We start from the raw sequence: 16,114 nt of genomic DNA, 5'->3' as shown, positions 1-16,114 counted from the left end.
GATATAATAACGTCTCTGTTATTGTGATAAGATAAATAAATGAATCGTTAGTTTTAAAATTAAATTAATTAAAAAAATTCAGTTCTGCAAACTTGTTGAACAATTCAGCATATAAAACGTTTTTAACTTCAAATATAAAAAGTTTCATCATGATATCACATATATTTTAATGAACATGTTTAATAAATTTTCTATAGTGTTTCTTATTATATTAAATCCAAATAAGGAATCACCATAAGCTTACAATACGGTCAATCTAATGTACGTTCATTTCTATATACAAAAAATCAATTATTATAGCCAGGATTTAATAATGATCATTGATGTATTGATATCTTGTCTCTATGAGGACCACATTTCTCACAATCATTCAAATGAATCAGTTTTTTTATGTAATATAAAAGAAAGCATATATACAGTATATATGGTTGATGATGAAATAATTGTAAATTTGTAATCTTGTTACGTAAAACTTCCATGTCTTTATATGAAGAGAAATATTCGAATTTGTAAATTAAATTAATTCTTTACGTTGTACTGGAATTAGAATATTTTCAAAAATGTTAACACGGCTTAAGATTATTGGAGTTACTATTACTAATGTTTAATAAAAGTAGAATTCGATTTCTTGTTTCTAATAGAAATGTTGATCATTTTGGTACAAGAACACCTAAAAATATATGTTACATAATATTAAAATCAAATGAAAGTATAAGAGTATATGGTAATAATTTAACTTAATTAAAATATCTGTTTATATTTATATTATTTTGGAAAAAAATTGAGCTTTTATATTAAGTTTAAAGTGAAAAAGAATGAGATTGAGAATAATTATTTGGTTATTTCACAGGTTGAAAAACTATTAACAGCCTATTTGTTTTCGATACATTAGCGAGTCGGGCAAGGTACTGACCGCCTTGACAGCTATACCTGTTCTTCGGTTCGATGGTTGTTTTCATTTGGACGGTACTTTCGTGGTAGGTATCCGATATGAGATTGTCTCCCGTGTCAGTTTTCTTTCTTGAACCGGTCTACAGACTAAACGCCAACTGTTCTTCGGTTTGCAACGTTGCCACATGTCCTTGTCGGCGTCCCCGTCATCGTTTTGTGCTACAGTAAATTTTTAAAGCATATTCGAATATCTTTTCTACTTGTATTGCATCAGTAAAATATGTTAATATGCCGATTGTAAAATAAAATCAGTTTTTAATATGGTGTTTTCTCGAATACTACATATTTTTATTCATACAGCTCCTCCTCGGCCTTTGAAGAATATCCGAATCTTAGAAATAATTCATTGATTCGTCATAGATAATAAATTCCCCTGATTTAATTTATTTTTGTTTTTATTATTCTCGTTTTGTATAATGATTCACGTATTTGAACCTAATATTATACCAACATTCTTATATAAATTATTTGTAAATTAATTTCAAGATATTTTATCCATATTAAAAAACTCACTGATTGTTTTTTTTATATATTTCTGGCTATATTTGAAGTATCCCTCAAAATATAAACGTTCTTTGGGACTATCCACGACTCATTGCATTATTTTTGAATATTTTTCATTGTTACTCAATCAGAGTGTGTACCATTTATTATAAAACAATAAAATCGGAAGGAATATTGTCTGATGTATATATAGTATAGAGTATTTCTATATACATTTTCGCCAATTTCCGTTTCTAAAACTACAGCATTAGTCGTTGTAACGATTCAGTGCAGTGAAGATTTTTTTTACTACCTGTATATTATCAAAATTCACAATATTGGTATAATAATTCAGTGTTTCTAATTAATATTTAACGCTTCTGATTTTTGAGTTCATATTATTTTATTGCGTTTTGAACTCTATGCAATACTAGGTCATAATAAAATTAAGTAATGTGTTACGAAAAATTGTAAAGCGTTGTACGTTTTTGCCACCGGCAATGTAACTAGTCTTGCCTTCATTAGATACTGTAATAACCAGGTTATATTGCAATTATAATTATTCACGTATCAATATAATACTCTCATTACTCAAGTAAGAATTATATAACTCGTATGCCGTACTAGTGCCGTGAATTCAGCCATCTGCATCATCTAATCACTTGGTACCACCTGTTTATTTCAACATACGTACATTCGGCACAATTCGTACATAATTTAACATATTACCATACAAGATTTTATTGTGCAATATCATCTCTATAAAAATACTATTTATTCGATGCTAGTGAATAACGAGAATGTCTCATAATAGAAATAACAAAACTCCTATATTTGGGTTGCCATTTATCATAATGTCATATAAGTTTCAATTCATGATGATATATTTAATATATTGTGTGCCGTTTAGGCTCCATAAAGAAATACGTGCGAAAGATTCTCTTGTATCGGATATTGTTCTCAATACGCAGCTGCATGGTCGAAATTGTTACCAAATATAGAAACGTAGGAACATTGCATTGTTTGATTTTTCATCATCTCTACAAGAATTATTGATTTATTTCATACCTAATTCGATATCGTTGTTTTGTAAATTTCTATTTCTATTTGGTATTCTAAAGTTGTTCACGCATTTTCGTGAAAGTTGTTATGTTACAAAATCATGTTATCACATATCTCCTTGTCTCCCAAGATAGTTTCGTCCAGTTTGACCAATTCCTCATTTTCAACCTTTTTCAGATGACCAGTTTGTTTTCTGACTCTGTCATCTCTGAAATCAATACTCATAGTATTCATACGACATATCTCCAACAACATTGAATGACTTTGTGCGGCTTCTTTATTTTTAATTAAATTCCATAAGGAAAACATTGTTTACGCTTTCATAAAATAATAGCACAACTTGAATAAAGTTACGAAAGTGATTAAAAAATAATTCACAGTTTTAAAATTCTAATATCTTAATGGAATATGCAAGAATGAAGCCAAATCCAAATAAATTAACTATAACATCCTATCTGTCTCCCGTGATAAATTAGCTTATTAAGGAAACCAATAAAAACTGTTGTTAAACATATCAATATAATGACAAGTCTTCACCATTCTATCAAAACAGGTTTTTTTTAAGTTATCTAATATAAACGGCATTTACATGCTTTGAAAGAAATCAAAAAGCAATAAATACGAAAGTGTTTAGATTTTATCTAAACCATCAGGTTTTCAATGGAAAACCGAATAAATGAGAATCGGAAACGCGTTACTAAGAAAACATTTTTTAGTGAATATGTCCTTCTCGCTGACTAGCCCGGTTCTCACCCACAATATATGTTATTTATCGGATTAAACTAAAGGGTAGAGCTTCGATATTTTTAATGATGAAATCGTTTTTCAATTTCCCAATGAAAGTACTGTTAACTAACACTGATTTCTCTCCGAACTTCCGTTAGTTCGAAGGCTTTCATCTAATTTGAACTTTCTGACGCCTTTAAAAGCTCCTGACATTAGCTGGAACTTAGTTTCATATAGTTTTAGTTGCCGACTTAATTTCTCTTTTAATTTAAAGGATTTCTCAACTTCAGGTACTAATAATTATTCGGTACATTTTTAATTTCAGAATTAATTGTCATCAGATACTTTCATTCTTAATTTTTATCTTTTCGTGAGGTTTTTAGACCTACTTTTTCTATACTTTCTTATATTCCAACAAAATACGTTGAATAATGTGGTTAATATACTTTCTTGAATCTGATATCTTGAGCATACTTTTTGGTGTAATTAAGAGCTGTAAGATTTGGCAACATCTAACGGTTTCTTTTATATTCCGATAATGTTACTTATACCGACACAACAAATTCCATTGTCAGTTATTTTATATTTATCTGGTAATTTTTATAACATAGAGTGAACAATATCGGACAGTTTTAATAGACAAATAAGAGGTTTTTTTCCCAGTTTCAATCTATCTGATCCTGTAATGTGGTTTTGATAAAATTGTTAATAAAACGTTAATCAGTTTTATTCTCACTCACTAAAAATACTAGTTCGTTATAAAAGTGTGTTAAAATAAACTCGAATTTCATTGAATTACATTCATTATATTCCATTAATTTTCATCTTTGCTTTTCTTTTTAATTTATAGAACTTCATGAATAACTAAAACATATATATTTTTATTATTATTAATGCTTTGTTACTAGTTATTGCCAGCAAACCTACAATTTGTTTTTAATAATATTCGTATATTAATTAACACTACTGTTTCTTTTTTTTATTAAATGCAGTTGACTATTTCAAGATTAATTTTTTAAACATTTTTCATCTTACATTAGATAAGTTTAGTACACTCGTAATTTATAAAATTAATTTATTACTGTTGTTCTGTAATACTTCGATCAATATGATGATGAATGAATATATCAGTATGTATTTCCCAAATTAAAATTAAATTAGACTACTTAAGCTATAGTTAAGATTAAACACTTATTATTATTAAACAAGTTCATGTGGTTTAGTTCGCCTCGATCTTCTGATTTCCTTTGTGTTGTCCAGTAGCTGTGTTGCTATGATTTAGTAAGTTTATTTCATATTTTAAGGCGAAATCTTTGATAAATTTTTAAACCCATTTGATCATCATGTAGTCATGTGTAGAAGAACTTTGTTTTGGCGTCGTTAGATTACTAGTTGATTTAATGTTTTACTGCTACCTCAAATTCCGACTAACCAGTACAGTTCTTTGATTTTGTGTCTGTCTGATCTCTGGTTTTTGTTAAACATGATGTTTCCAATTTAACAATCGAGATGCATGCCAAGGTTATGTCGCTGATTCTGCTTGAGACAAGATCAAAAGATTTCAGTTTTCATATCATATCAGTTTTAGAATATTACAATGTGCAGATAAATAATATTTTCTTTTAAATAACCAATACAGTTTTATCGTGAATTCTTTTTTTTTAATGTGCACCAACATATGATATAATAATGTCAACTAAATATTATTTTTCTTTCTTGGTGTTAAAAATGTTTTTTTTATATATATACTTTAATTTTTTAAATGAAATATCTTGATTTTTATTAGTTAATATTACTTCTGCCTTCAGTTTCGGATATGTGTGTTAAATTTATTATTTTTGTTTAATTGATAACTGACTAACCATAACTGTTCGTTTTATATTTAAATAATGAATGAATAGACCCCGACATTTCATTGGAACTTTTTATTAAATTACATCCAATATATTCCAGAGTCACAAAACAACGCAGCCAATAGAATTTGATCAATAATTTAGATATTCTATTTCACGAGACAAGGAGAGTGTTTAATAAGCAAGCTACATATTCATCTCACGTCCATGAGAGATATTCGACAATTAATTTGGGAGACATTTCGTTTCGCATAGACTATACGCCAGTAAACATTTCAAATTGCTGACTGTCATATTGAAGGAATGTTGTAATTCTGTTATCTCCCAATGGAATGCAATTCTCTTTTCATTAACCGAAAAACTCGTATAGTTTTATCTATTCGAACCGTACTACTATCGATAAAGACAAGGGTAGGACTAGAATTAATTTAATCGAAACAAGAAAAATATTTCTGGCAAACCCCTAGGTGGATGGAGACTGTTGATAATAATCGATATAAGTTGGAAATTCGAGTCGTTTAACAGTCCTGAGATGTTTAATAAACAAGCATCCGCAGCTCATATAATCTCGAGATATTCCACTATTAATTTAAAACTTTTACCATGACTAAAACTTACTGAACATTTGGAGTGGAGCGTTATACATATCCAGCAAGTTTTGTTTATTGAGTGTGTTTCAGTAATATGTTATTAATTTTAGTTTCAATTGCTTTTCTTGGCGTATTCATACAATAAACTTCATAATTTTCGTATATAGTAATTGAAATATAAACCAGAATATACACAATATTATTAAAACATATAATGACTATTGGGATATTCAGGGTTTATTATTAAAAAAATATATATTTCAAAGGATTTCCTATGCATGTTCGCTGTAAAAATAAATGACTGTGAAATAACTAATGATATGTGACGAATGTTGGGGCTTTCTACATCCCCAATATTTTAAAACTTTTTAAACAAAATATCACTTTATTAAACTAATTTAAGGAGTATAAATGTTATGTTAGACTTTTTTTTTCTAAGTTTTTAGGAACATGTGATTTGTCTTCCAAAATAGCTAACTTACCATATTTCTTAAGACTAACAAATCGAACCTCACCTGAATTTGTACCTAACTTAACTATTAAATAATAATGAATCTTTTATATCTAAAGACTCAACAATAGGTGGGGTGTAATCCGTCAAATTTAAGTATTGTAATGTGTTGAAATTATTTGGTCGCATTTCTGTTTGTGTAACGATTATTTTTCATTCAATATTCTACCAATAAGCATCTTTCTCACACAATACGGACCAAGAATGATCAAGGGACTTACTCGAAGCAAAAATCACAGGTTAATAGTGATACATAGCTCAACTACAATTTTCTTTGAACTAAATCATTAACACTTTCTGAAAATTGTACTTTATTCGACACTCATTGAAATCACATTAACATTCTCATAATGTCTGTGTCACAATATAATTGAAAACGATCAATTCAAATACAGTCAATAGCGATCTTTCATAATAATTTTGTTATTCCCCGAAATATTTAAATAAAATAATAAAAATAAAGACTCAAAGTTTGACATTTATATAGACCAACTACAATTTTCCTCGAACTAAATAAGGCCAGTAATTTTTTGTAACTACCTAAAAATTGTATTTTATTCAAATACGTAGTTACGCGCATTAAAATTAATTCACAGTCGTAATATAATCAAAAATCACAATAAATTATCCGTATGTCCAATTCCTCGGCATATCGGACATGGTTAGCGATTTTCCCCTATCGTAATGCACAATATTTTTCGACGTTTGCTAAGAGAATATAGCGTATAGTGGAATTTTATTACCCTGTAACCAAATAGAAATCAGTTAAGTGCTTGTTAAATATCCACCATATTGTAAAGTCGGTAGAAGAAAAATTTAATTATAGAAAGTTGATTTTTGCGTGTGCCGTAGTTCATTTAACATTTGCAAGGTAGTAATTTTCAACTAAGATGGTTATCAATTTAGAAATCTTTGTATTTATTTATAGTCGAACCTGGAATGCTTGTGGAAGTTTTCTGTGTTTAGGTCAAGTATTTTTGGTTCAGTATTAAAATTAATGTTTATGTAATATAAAAATATAAAAACCGCGGGTACAATGATAAATTGTTATGTTAAATGTTCCTTGTGTATAAAGAATGTATATTTAGAAATTGGTATTTAATAAGAATTGTTTTATTTTTACTTTCGATAATGGTCAGGACATCAATGCAGTCTGGTTATTGATCGAACTGGAATGGTTGTTTCTTGTTAAATTTTGAACTCTTGCTAAAGATAACTTAAAAATAATACTACAGTAGGTTTCGAACCAGCAAATATTATTAATTACACGGGATACACAAAGTAATATGAACCCAATGCAATATAGAACATCTTGTTGCATGCTGACAACTCTTGAGGAGCATCAGAATATCATTGAAAATCTTCCCTCGCAATAGTCGGACCTCAACATAATTGAACCATTATGGGGGGTTTTGCAGAGAGTGAGAAGTAGACTTCCATCTCCAACATCATTGAAGCAATTGGTAGATGTTTTGATACAAGAATAGGACAACACTCCAATGGAAACTATTCAGGCAATATTTCGCAAGGAATTGCACCTGTTTTAAAAGACAGAACACCTTAATAATAAATAAACATTGGGTATATGTCAGGTGTGCACATTATTTTGTCCATTCCTTGTATTTGTTAGGCGTTAGTTTTTACAGTACATATTAATAAATATAACGTACTTACTACCTATTTCTTACAATTTCATTTTACTGTGTTGACAATACTATATTCTCTATTACTCTAGTTAAGAGTGGCATTAAGTAATTTGTTTTTTTTTCCACAACAATATGTATATGGCTTCTATTATACAAATTAAAATAAACATTCGTTATATGATTGAACATTTATGTTAAGTGAAGTAACGTTGTTTGTATAGTGATTATATACGTTTTATATACAAATATAATTTCCCCTATCAGAATATAATTGGAAACCAAGATCATTTCCCGTATTTCGATCGACATTTCAATCAAAATTACTTTTCTATAGCGCAGTATGGGTTCATTCGATCTCATATAGCCTTGTTTAATTCCGATTTTCCTTTATAGAAACTAGCAATAACGATATCGCTTCTAAAAGACGCTTCGTGTACATACTGCATCAGAAACACCCCCAGAGAGGGGACTTATCCGCTTCTTTTGAAGCTCCTTCTTTTGTGTAGATGGATCCCTCTCCCTATCGAAACTTAAACTTTCCTGCTTGCGTTTCTCCCAAAACTTTTTTTACTTTTTGGTTTTCCTCTTGTCAGCTTTATATTCATGTCCTATTTAAATAGCGATTGGTCCCTTGTTTACTTTAAACTGTCCTAATACACTTTTCTTAACTTAACGTTTATTGCTAAAAACTATCTTACTGAAGGAGCACCTTACTGTTATTATTTGAATTATCTTTTTTATATTCAATGACGTTACTCTGTTTGTTCTTTCTTTCTATTCACTAATACAAATACCATGAATGCGATTACATAAGTTTAAATAAGTTTAGACTTCAAATGGTCAAACAAAAATTAACTATTTCGTTGGTTCCTAGCCTCTTCTTTATAGATATTTTCATTTCGAATTTGCTGATTTATTTGACGAAGATTTCTATTAGTTGTTTGTATGTATTTTCATTAGATATCTATGTGAAACTACGAATTATAAATAACTGTTAAATTCCATTCTTCAATGGTTATTAAGTTTTATATTCTGGTTGTGCTTGATTCATTTGCTGGTGAAATTAATACGCACTGATTTATTAGTCATAATTCATCTTCATAATTGGTCATCTTCTAGTTTGACTTTGAAGTATCGGTCAGTTATATATGACTTTGAAAATTTGTAATATTCAACAGTTAGAAGCATTTTAATCTTATGCTTTAAACTCTCATGCTAAACTTTATGGCAAGCTTGAGCAACATTTAAAAATATTACAAAACAAACTACTGATTTTTCTATGGAATTGGTGATTCTGTGAATCTGAAACCAAATTGATGAAACTGAATAACATGATTTTCCTCAGTGATTGTTTTTATCCTTTTCCATAGAGTACTTATATTGTACCAATTTTTCTCAAGAATTAGAATTTCAAAAGAGACAAATTGACCTGACTGATTAATTACATACAATCACCTAATATCAAGTAGATTTAACAATTTAGTTGGAGAAGGAGATTAGATCAGTTCATTTTTATCAGTTTTATTGTTTGTTACTAAAAAAAGATGAACAGTGATACTGATGAAGTAGCAGTGATAATAAAAGTATAAAATAAATAATTTTACCAAATGCTTATCAAGATTCCTTGTTCTCTCTTAACTGATTGAATATATTTTAATTACAAAAGCTAAAACAATCGATAATTTGTAGTTGACTTAATGGTTCTTAGAGAGTACTGTTAATTATTTACTGTAGGATGTCATTTGGTATTCTTGACTCGGGTATATTCTGACTCATTAGAGACACAACGTAGACAACTAAACTATGCAAATTTAAACGCATCCGATCTAACGAAAACATGCTACCACGAAGAATTAATGAGCGAAGAAAACTGGAAACGTTTCTAAATACAAACGATTCTTTTTTCGGAGAATCTATTCGGATTTTTCCTTACGTATAGGTTTTAATAAAGGAGTTAATGGCTCATAACAGCAACATAAAATATCAAGTAACGAACTAATTAATTGTGTTTATTTCAAAAAAAAGGTTTATTGGGAGATAAAATTTAAGAGTTATTAAAAGGGTTTCGGCCTCGAAATGGCCTATCTTATGTGTTACACAATTTAATTATGATCGCTTAGAACGAGATTATGATTTAGTGGCATTAAAAGAGAATCATCAGCCTTTATTTTTGCATTGGGTCCAAAGGGGCCTTGATGTTCTTCTTTTAATTTTAACACATTAGTTAGTATAATTTAGAGCTTTCATGTATCGCAGATTGTCTAATGCCCTAACAGGCATTTAAGATATATATTTATTTCGAAATTATTTTCCTCTGATTTTTTTTCTTTCTCTGAGAAATGGAGGCTAAACCAAAATCCCCCTGGGCAATATCCTGTTTGGATCATGATGCAGACATCTTTCGCTTTATATATTGAGAGTATATCAGTCTAAAATAAAAGCAGAAAGTAAGACGTGTCGTCGTATAAAACAAGATAATAAAAAATAAATAATACACATGTCAGGTCATTATATGTTGATAATTAAACTGCTTTTAATCAGATCTCCGTTAGGAATCTAAACAGAGCGTCAGAATTGTGCGAACAACCAGGCGAACGTTTAACAGAAAGAATGACTTAACAGGAAATATATAGGGATATTTTAAAATGGTAGTATATATGTGAAATAGTTACACAGAAATAGTGTTTTCCTTAATATATAATCAACGTATGTTTGTTAACAATTAACATGGGAAAATATAAAACATAATCAACTTAGTCTTAACATTATTATTATTTCTATCTTTCTAATTTATTTTAGCTATTGATTGAAAACTTTATCTTTTATTATTTAGATTATATTCAATACTGTAACCATACTGGAAGCTAAGTTTTCAGTATGTATAACTGGATTTAAAATAAGTTAAAAAAATAGTTCGCCAAAAGTTTAGGAGCAATTATTTTTTGAAGTTGGTTAAAATATATTTTAACAGGTCAATTGAAAAGTCCCCGGCCTACCATAGTAAAACACATTTTTTTGACAAAATTTTTTTTTTTTGTTCAACATAATTCCCTTCAAGGGTAATACACTGATTATAGCGACCTTCCAACTTTTCGATGCCATTTTTGTAGTACGATTTGTCCTTTGCTTCAAAATAGGCTTCAATTTCAGCGATCACCTCTTCATTCGACGAAAATTTCTTCCGAAGATCTGGAGAATACGGTGCATGAGGAAGCAATTTGAAGCCCACTGCCTCACTGAGTTGTGACACGGTGCATTGTTTTGGTGAAGCAGCACTTTCTTTTTCTGAAAATGCGGCCGTTTTTCGGCAATTTCGTCCTTCAAACGGTCCAATAACGCTATGTAATAGTTGCTGCTGATGGTCCTTCCTTTTTCAAGGTAGTCAATGAAAATTATTCCATGCGCATCCCAAAATACAGACGCCATAACCTTGCCAGTCGACTGTTGCGTTTTCCCACGCTTTAGAGCGGGTTCATCGTGTACAGTCCAATCGGATAACTGTTGATTGGACTTCAGAGTGAAATGATGGAGCCATGTTTCACCCATTGTCACATATTGACGCAAAATCTCGGGTTTATTTCGCTTGATCGTCTTCAAATACGGCTCCGAATCATCAACTCGTCGTTGTTTTTGTTCAAAAGTGACCTCGCGCGGCACCCACTTTGCACAAAGCTTTCTCATACCCAAATATTCGTGAATGATATGATGTACACGTTCAGTTGATATCTTTAGAGTTTCTGCTATTTTATTCAATTTCAATATACGGTCACTCAAAGTCATTTTGTGGATTTTTTAAATATTTTCGTCGGTAGCAACCTCTTTTGGGCATCCACGGCGTTCACCGTCTTCGATGCTCATTTGACCACGTCTTAACTTAGCATACCAATTCTTACTGGTTGATATTCCTGGGGCAGTGCCCGGAAGCTCGGCATCAAGCCAAGTTTTTGCTTCAAGTGTATTTTTTCCCTTCAAAAAGCAATATTTTAGCTCCACGCGAAATTCTTTTTTCTCCATTTTTTTCACAATATTAAAAGTTACTTCACTCAAAATGCTATAATTCACAAACTAATGATCCGACAGCTGTCAAATTTATACATGCATCTCTTGAGGGTTAGGACCAACTAAAAAACATATGGATTTAATTCTAGTAGCGCCATCTATGTGTCAGGCCTGGGACTTTTCAATTGACCTGTTATAAATATAAATAAAACCCTTGAATTTTGAACATTGCCGTTTTGTAATGAATATGTACATTTTATAGTTTTTGATTTATTGTGTATTTTTATTATATTAACGTATAAATAACATCATCCGAAATAATTTTGGAAAAATTAATTCAATTATGATATTTCAATAGACTACATTATCTTTTAAACTATTACAGACATTAGTTTCATACAATAGGTAATAAATCGAAATACTTTTCCTTTTTAATCGATATAGTCTTTTGTCGGTATAATTATATATTCGCTATTGATTTTTTATGTCATTGTATTATAGATACTAATATATTCAGTAACAAATTACTAATTTCGAATGTATTAACAATACAGCATTGTGTGCGCATTCTCTTTATATGGGAAATAATTTCATTTCTGCCTTTTAAAAGCGTTCCATTCAAAATTGTTTATTTTTGATTAACCAATTAACAATGATAATTAAATATATAATATTAATTAACGTGTATTTTAACATTCCGCCAATAATCACATAACTTTATCTACATTTTCAGGATATCAGTATTAAAAATCAACTAAATCCATATCATTAAATAAATATTTAATTATATTTATAAATAAAATATTATTCTTGTTTTGTTTGATAACTGATTATAATTTCTTATAAGATTGAATTAAATTAATGGTCACAGTTTAGACATTTTTCAGATTGAAATAGGCGATATCTAATATTAAAATAATTAAAAAGTGTATCTGTGGTAGCATCCGATGGAATTTATTTTCATCAATAAAATCATAACATAAAGAACCGGTTAGAAGAAATACCTTGTATCGTAGATCTTTATATAACAGCCAATAAGTTATTGCTTACAATAAATGGTCTGCTGATCGATTAAGAATTTACAGCAGTTATTAGATAACCCTAAATAGAAACTTGTTCTTTGTTGTCATGGATGAGTGTGGAGATATGTTTGAAGTGGTATACGCCTGTTAAATTCAGTATGTGATATATAGAACGAAAAATATGACGCTCGTATTAGGAATTAAATAATGTTTGAAAACGCTGAAACACTCATCAATTTAGTTCGATTCTGTATGAGTAATGTATGAACAATTTTTATTTCACGTATAAATTTAACTTATTCCGGTACTGGTTTACTATTTAATTTTCAAAGAACTCAATTTCCAATTATACCTACTTTTGCGATGACAATAAATAAGCCTCGAAAATGTCAATAACGGAAAATATTCGATAAAAGTTGAAATTTTATTGAGACATTCAGTCTTTACACATACTGAACTATAAATTGCAGTTGAGTTCGACCATTCAATGGTTGAGATTTTTTATTTTCTTTATTCGCATTTAGCAAATAATGAAAGAGTTGACACAAAAATGTAGAAGTTTTAAATCAGTAAATTTCAAACTGTTCTGAAGCTCAATGAAGAATATTTAATTTTTATTCGTATTTATTTGATTCATAATAATAATGTTGAAAAATATTGAAATGACAAAAATGGTATTTAAAATATATACAGAAATTAGAGCTTTTTCAACTATTTCATAAATACATTATATATATTTACAATCAATTAATTGAATTTATAATTTTTTTTATATATTTTAAAGTCTCCTTTTACCAACTATTCGTTTATCTGGACTGGGCCTAAAGTTTAACGTGGGCTCCGAACCACGGTCCTCAGCATTAAGCCTACCGCCTGGCGAGTGACCAACTTTAGAAATCATCCCAGAAGACATCCGGTCTTACCCAGCCTGGTTACTGGTGTGACTGGGATCATTTTCATTGTCAGATTTTACACTATTGTCTAGAACATTCACAAATTTTAAACAATCACAAACATAAATTTACGACCATGTCCCAAGCAGGATTCGAACCCGCGGCTATCGCAACACTAGGAGGATCGTCCCATTGCCTTTTTGGCGCAGTGGGCGCCACCAAGCCTATAATATAATTTTATACTTTTGTTCTAATTCTTTTTTTTTCAGTGTAATATATTATACTTCTAAAAGATGGTTTTCTATACAAATATATCATTATTAATCAAATATTCATATTTTAAATTATGTAAATATCCTATACTAACTGGCCAAGTATGTGAATTGGAATCCTTACCATTGATAGCACTGGTTTTTTTTTAAATACTAGAAAAACCATAGGCTTAGATGCCAAAAACATTTTGGGTTGGAATCTTTGGGCATGAGCTTCGAACTCTTGGATCTTCTAATTATTTCTAAATTTTAATCTCACAAGACACAACGATCTCTTTCATGCCAATAATTACACTAGACAAGGTCTTCTAGGATAATCCTTAATTATCTCTTAATAAAAATAAATAAACAAATTAGTTTTTACTATTTAGTATATGCAAAATTGTGAGATTTATTAAGATTTTTCTGTAAATTGTATTGGTATCAACATCTAATTTATTTCAGATTTTATTTATAATAAATGTGTTTCGTAACAAAATTTCGTTTCGTAAAATACATTAATTTGCACATCACGAGTTAAAACGAATATTATTAGAATTAGAAGAGTATTAGTAATTATAAAACAGTTTGTAAAATTTTAATTCCTCATTTGTTGATGAATTATTAGTTACTATGTGACATGGGACACAAGACAAAGTAGTGTTACGTTAACGAAAGTCATAGAAGACAAATTAAAGATGAGCTATCTACGATGGCGAGATACCAGAATATTACATGAAATTATAGCTTGAAATAAATAAATTTACCGACAGGATTTTTTTTGTTACACTGTTACTAGTCGTTTGCGACTAACCTACAATTTGTCTTTATGGTAACTTACGTCTAGGTATATAACTAGGAGGACCCATCGGCCCTATTTCAGTCTCTGGTTAAATAATGTTTATACATGTCACTGCTTTATTTTTTATTATATACACCTCACTACACAACACTACACAAGATGGTTTGATTCTTTTGGGTCTGTGTCCTGCTCTGGTGGTATCCAAAATTTTCAATACTTCACTATTCTCATGATAATGAAGTCTTTCCTCATGCCCCCTTGCAATTTTCTTGATTTTGTTAACTGACTGTGGGTATCTGTAGTTCTCGATGTAGGTATTACCTCAATACTTCTCAGGACTTTATTCTGAAAAATTTGTATTTTTTTACGTTACTCTTTGCAGGACATCCCCATAATGGAACTGCGCATGTCCATATAGGTTTCAGTATTTGCTTATATAATAGCAATTTATTATGTACCGATAATTGTAATTTTCTTCCAATTAGCCAATATACTTTTCTATATTTCAATTCCAGTTCCTTTCTTTTCTTCTTTATATGTTCCTTCCAGTGAATCTTTGCATCAGGATCATTCCGAGATATTTAGCGTTGTTGCTCTATAGAATAATAGTATTATTTGTTATTGGTGCTTGTACAGTCTGATTGTAGGTGAACTGCACATGCACAGATTTACTTTCATTAATTTTTATTTTCCATCTTGTGTCCAATTATTTATATAGTCGCTTGCCTGTTGTCATTTTCGTGTGGCTTCTTCACTATCACAGTATCATCAGCAAATATAGCCATAATATTCTCAATTTGTAGTATATTACTATTACATGTATAGAGTAGATAAAGCATTGGCAGTACACTTCCTACTGACCGGAAATAATATGACTGCTACTGTTTTAAAAATTGACTAATGGGATAAATAAGTATAGAATGATACAATTATAGTTCAAAATTTAGGTAAAGAAATTATTCGTTTATCAGGTAATCAATGCGTTTTTATTGCTTTTCAATATATATTTTAAGTGAAAATGGGGATAAAATTTAAAAATTATGAAGTAATGAAAATATGCAGATAAAATAAAACTAACTAAATAATTTGCATAGATGTGATAAATTTAAAGAAAAAGTGAATTATTAACAGTAATTTATTACTTAATATATGTTTATATCAGATTTCTTATCTTAAATTGAAAATATACTAAAAACAAATTTTAGTAACATAAACATGTCATTTTAAAATTATTTTCTTTATGAGAGAAAAATAATTAACTCAATAAAGTGTGGACGAATTTCGACCTGTTCACTAGTTATCTTCAAAATGTCAAATTTGCATAT

At 29.5% G+C, this 16,114-nt stretch overlaps 1 protein-coding gene across 19 annotated transcripts in view; it reads left to right on the top strand.

Annotated features, from left to right (window-relative positions):
* The window catches only part of Cirl (Calcium-independent receptor for alpha-latrotoxin), a 608,365-nt gene that overhangs the window by 536,528 nt on the left and 55,723 nt on the right, over nt 1–16,114 (top strand). The gene's annotated exons all lie outside the window — the stretch shown is intronic.

This window comes from Rhynchophorus ferrugineus, unplaced genomic scaffold (assembly GCF_030347505.1).
Source record: "Rhynchophorus ferrugineus isolate W39M unplaced genomic scaffold, kcgeb_rfMv2 rfM5, whole genome shotgun sequence".
Taxonomy (NCBI): domain Eukaryota; kingdom Metazoa; phylum Arthropoda; class Insecta; order Coleoptera; family Curculionidae; genus Rhynchophorus; species Rhynchophorus ferrugineus.
The sequence above is the reverse complement of the archived record's forward strand: the minus strand, read 5'-3'. Positions and strand labels throughout refer to the sequence as shown.